This window comes from Hermetia illucens, chromosome 4 (assembly GCF_905115235.1).
Source record: "Hermetia illucens chromosome 4, iHerIll2.2.curated.20191125, whole genome shotgun sequence".
In the NCBI taxonomy this organism is placed as follows: Eukaryota; Metazoa; Arthropoda; class Insecta; order Diptera; family Stratiomyidae; genus Hermetia; species Hermetia illucens.
In genome coordinates, this window is record NC_051852.1 from 2,874,396 (window position 1) to 2,880,395 (window position 6,000).

Sequence of the window (6,000 nt, forward strand, 5' to 3'; positions counted from 1 at the left end):
TGTTCACTACCGTCGCAAAAGATAATGGCTTAAATAATCCGTATCAAAGAATATCTAGAGAGTTTGATCGACAGAAAACTGGTGGGGTTCCCCTGCGGATCCACCTGCAAGGAGCACATCAACACTCTACGGATCATTTTGGAACATTGTGCAGAGTTTAGACCTTGGATTCACCTCCTCTTCTTCGGTTTCCAGAAATCATTCGATAGCGTAAACAGGGAGTGTATCTACAGTGCTGTACGTAGGAGGGACATTCCAGAGAAAGTAACTAACTGAACGAGCGACATAGGATACCGCAAAATGTTATGTGCTGCATCGAGGTAAAATCTCGGAGGATTTTGAGCTCCAAAGCGGAGGTGACCAGGATTGCATTTTGTCAAGGACATTATTTCTTCCATTTATAGGTGACGTTCATCATGCTGCCTTGTCCGGAGGACGTGGAGAAATTCAATCGATTTTGATATCTTTCCTCTGTCACCGCTTCATGGACCTTGGCCAAATGACTCTGGATTTGGAAAGAGAGGCAAGTAGTGTTGGACTGAAAATAAGTATCAACAAAACCAAGGTTTTCAGTCTGACAGGCTATCGTACTGTATAGTTAGGGAGCAGTTTTTCTGCTAATGGTGACATCGAACTGGATTTTGCTCGGCGCATTAACTTTCTAAAATCAGGAAATCCAGTTATCCCTGCTAATGTTCTTTCTGTATTTCTTTATGGGAATAGCACATGGAAAATGAACCCCACTTTTACTCAAAAACTCCAAGGATTCGTCAACACCAGTCTGTTTCGTGTCACCGGAGTACACTGGCCTGACACTATCTAAAATGAAGAGTTTGGTCAGCGTATAGGTCGGCGCTCAAACGCATTGTGATCAGAAGGTCGAAGCAGCCGTGGATAGGCCACATATTAAGGAGGAGCGGTAATTAAATTACTAGCTACGCCATGCAGTGGAATCCTTCCTCCCAAGGGTACTTGGCACAGAATAGTAGAGGAGAAGTGCGGGCGTCTCGGCAAGCTCATTGAAGGCACGTAGATGTGGTTGACGCGCTCTACTCTGTCAACCATATGTATAAGTCTCATAGTAACTATTTTCATCACCCTGTTTTGCTAGGATACTTCACCTCTCATTCGTTGGTAGGGTGAATTTGAAGTGTCGGGATCCTCTGATCAACCCTATATCTAGCTCAGAAGATGTCAATACTTTAGGACCCAAGATCTGCTTTTTATTGCATCAGAAACAGAAACATATATCAGTTAAATGTGTGTCCCTTTCATTGCCCGTCTGTACGCTCCATATTATGGCGCTTATCCTGGCGTTCGATTCATATGCACCAGACGTTAGAAAAGACTACGTGTCTATGTGTTGTAATACTATGGTCGGGATTTATATAGTAAATTACCCGATCTCCCTTACCGAAACAGTAAACCGAAAAGTCCACCATTCATTTGATTTGGATTTGATAAGATCCTCATATCATATCTTATAGAAAGCTTGTAACATGTCCACCCTTTGAACAGATTAGATTGTGCCATGCTTCAATCGAGTTAATCTGGTGCTAGAATAAGAACATATTCGACTAACACCAAAATGATGGTTCCTTTTTAAGTTGGGTTGACCAGTCCTGCGCCTTGTTTTGTGACAGCCTACCACTCTTACCACCAGCTTATCTGGAATAATGCTGTAATATTTCTTCAGCATCTGTCTCCCATGTTTAATCCGCTTAAATACGCCAACTTAAAAATCGTTGCCAACCTTGTCTGTTCTCATCTTCCTGTTGACCTTTGGGTGAGGGTGGACCCATCTTTTTTAAAAGATTTGTCTACTTGAACAATTATGATGGCGATTTCAAAATTTTATAGTGTCCTATGGACATTAAGATTTCCACCAAATATTAAAATTGTATGTTGCCTCAAAACAGAGCGCCACCTAAAATTCATCATTTCCTGGAGAAGATTCGTGACTCCTGGTGTTGAGCTGCTGAGGTAACAATTTATCAAGGATGTGAGTTTCGCATTTTTCCGCACTGACTGACTGATGACATCCTGCCCTGCTTTCAATGAGACTGTACTTTAATTTCATTTTCATCACACTTGTTTTGCAGGCGATAAATTCACAGCAATAGGACAGAATAAACACGAGCAAAAACGTCCATGACGAAGCGATATTCGAACCCGGGGCGACGAGATGGAGACGCTGACGCTCAACCAATTCCGCAACCGCGCCTTCCATGTAAATATTCGAGTAGGCGAATCGAAGTGTGGTTAAATTTTTCCATAAAACAAACGTGAAAACATAATTTGAATTTGAATATTTCGTAAAAGTGAGAATTGAGATTTCTTATTTATCAAAATCCCCGGCGTCTTCAAAACATTTTCTGTAATAATCATATGACTAACTGACCTACCTGATTTTGGAAAAAAACCATAACATATTGCTTGAAAAACAAGTCATCGTATATATGTATCTAAACTCATCCAAAATAGATACCCACACATAACTCTGTTCACCTAAAAATCTATAGCCCATCAAAATCTTCCGATGACTATCCACTAACCGGTTTCTACGCTTTTTTCTCCGGAAATAATTGGCAAAAAGATTTCAACTCCCTTCGTCTCCTAAAACTTAATCCAGTCCAAATTCGAGCTAGCAGACGCCAAAAATTTACCAAATACCCTTTGACTCCTCACCCCAGATTTTTTGTTAGATCTATTGTTAAAACGCCATCCAAGTACCCAACCGGTCTCAAGTTCAAGATCATGATTGAATTCGGAGATTGCTCACCAGCAAAAAGATCTTTGCCCAAATTGCCAGGAATGCTGAAACGACCGAATCGTGTAGACTTCTTAGCATCGTCTAGACCTCATCTTAATTGCAGATTGATTAACTTCAGGGAGTGCCCTTAAACTAGTTTGTTTGCAAACTACCATTTTTCCGGGGAATTCCTAGCAAGATACATGTCATATGATTGGCTTTAACACATGGAGACATGGGTATACCCCAACTGCATATAAGGTGGAGGAATAAGATATAAGATATGGTTCGATCTATAAATGTCTGCATTTTAAGTTTACGCTTAGCATCCAAGTTGTTTGTTCGTTGATCTTGCGTGGACCAGTTGAAGTGGAAAAGTTGCGGTTCACATACTACTTTTTGGGGGAATTTTCGAAGCTAAAAAAAATTTGGCTTCGTCATTGGGTTCGTAAGAAGGAGAGTTAGTCAACTGATGTAAATAAATGACTCTTGTTATTTGTTTTGATCAGGTTCAGCGCAGGGTTCGCAACCAAGGTGAATGTATTACACATCCGTTAATACATATTAAAAGATTTTATGGAAGATTTTATCTTTTACACTCGTAAACATGAACTTCCAAAATGTGGTCCGAGTTTTTTGCGTTCTGTCAATTTCGCGCCCACCAAGTATTTTTAATGAGTTCCGAAACGCTTCCTGGAGATGGGTTTGTGAGGTGGACAGTGGCTTCCTGAATGCCGACCTCGTTAGGTGCATTACTTTATTGCAAATTGCATCCAATGTCATTGTAATGGTATATGTGGATAGGACGATCAGGTCGATCGTCCTAAGTGGCCGACAACGACATAGAGGGCAGAGCTATCCCAGAAACCTAAAAAAAAAATTGGCTAAGTTGACCGTGAAGGTCCGCCCGCAAAGATTGAAGCTCTCTCAAAGTGCTCGCTCGACACGTTCTTGCACGCCTCTGTGCTAGCCAGGCTCGGGAATGTGGGGGTTCCTTTGAGCGCTTTGAACCCTCACGTGGATCCGCACCGGATTCCAAAATAGACATTAATAGGGACTTCGCGACGGCCTATCGAATAGCAACCCGAACGCGAACTAAAATTGGAAAATAAAAAAAAAACGGCTCGACCGCGCGCGTGGAGCCGTAAGTCTCCGGACCCAAGGAGGGGAAGATCCACGACGGATCACAGTCCCAATTATTGCCTCTTCTGCCTCAGATTTTGAATGAGGCGCGGCCCCTGAGGTTCCTACCCTTCCTCGACATCCTCAGGCCAGTTTATCATTTTTTTTTTTTGAGGATGTCCCTTATGATAGAGGTTCTGCGGGAGGACGGAGGAAAAGAGAGGGAGGAAGTCCTCAAATTACACCAGCGTTACTCAAACATCACTATGTATTATCATTCATTAAAAAAAATAAAAAAAAAACAAATTTATAAATATAAATAATAACAAAAATAAAATAAAAAAAATAATTAAATGAAATTCAAGAAAGAAAGAAAAAAAAACTAAAAGAAAAAAAAATTTACCGAAAACCAAAAAAAAAAAATTAAAAGAAAAAAAAAACTTACCCAGGTCGTCACTCCGAGCTCGAAGGATGATTCTGGTACAAATTCAAAAATAATTTATAAAAAAAGATTTATAAAAAAAATTAATTCTTCTGTGTTTATTTATTTTATTATAACTTGACGATTCCTTCTCGAACAAAATATGAAACACTTGGCACCAAGCAGGCGTATTGCTTAAATTCTTACAGAAACGATTAATATATTATGCTAGAATCCGCACGTTTCTTACCTGTTCAAAATCTGTCGTCTCCTACGAACGACAACCTTTCCGGAATTTCTCCCCAATGTTCGAAGCTTCCAACAAATACCGTCTCCCAAAAAAAACAAAGCACTCTTGTTTCTTCTCTGTTCCAAAACTCTAGTCCTCTACGAACGACAATTTTTCCCGAATTTCCACCAACGTTCGAAACTTCCAACCATTCCAGTCCCCCAAAAACAGAGCACTCCCGTTTCTTCTCTGTTCCGTTTTTTTCTTTCGCACCGCTTCGCCTCCCGTTTTTTTCTTCCCACTAGCAGTCCATAAAAAAGAAATCTCTACTTTCTTCCGCCAACAGTTCACACCAAAACCAAAACTCCTTTTCCCGCCAACAGTTCACAAGAAAAACCTCCACTTTTCTTCCGCCAACAGTTCACACCCAAAACCCAAAACTCCTTTTCCTCCGTTCACAAAAACACCGAACACCCGGCCCTCGGCCTTCCGTTTTTCTTCACTGGCCCCGCTTCGCCTCCTCTTTGTTCTTGCCGCACCGCTTCATTTGCCGCTACATAGCCTTCAACTCTCTCTAGGCAATGTTGCGGCAACATGCGCATGCGCCTGCGAATGCGGCAAATCATTCACCTCTTGTCAAGATCAATTCGCCCGAATGCATTCAATAATGTGCAATCTGCGGCAAACATTAGGGCAATTGAACATTATTAAATGCATTATTTAAGCAAATTAATTAAGAAAGAGCCGAATGAGATTCCGTTCCCGTCGCGCAGCCGCGGTCACTACATCATCTTAACTCTTATGTTGACTCCTGTTTGTATTATTTGCCCTGGGTCAAGGGCAATTTCAAGGTGGATATGGTTGATTCACTTTAAGTATATAAAGGGGATTCAATGATATAAATAAGACGCAAAAGGGCATATAAAACGGATGATACTGCAGGATTTCCTAATGTTTTTACTTAATTTTGGGTGAGACTAGCGATGCCCCGGAAAGGCTTATGCATATGGTTTATTTTTTGATGCCCTAGAATTTCATTACTTTTAGATTGAGGACTACTAACTAGTGTAGATATTGCAACGACAATGGCTTCATCAATTTCTGTATTCTGTTTTATTCTTTGCCTGTTTTTCTCGGATAATATTAGCTTCAGTGAGTTTATATTTTTTAGTAAAGCCTAGTTTTTCCAAGGTATCATTACTTTTCTTTCATCATTTTTAACGTGACCAAAACTTTAGTGAAACCGCAACTCTACTCATCTTACTTAATTCATTCAGATATTGAGTAACACCAACACCATTTCCACTCTCTTGACATTCCATAATAATAATAATCGTTGACGCAACAATCCATATTGGATCAGGACCTTGAAGTGCGTTAGCGCGTTTCATTTAGGTCTTGAACGGTATACTACAGTAGAATGTAGGAGGCAATGTGGTCAACATTGTGTTTGCCCGAGATGCTGGGCCTAAATTG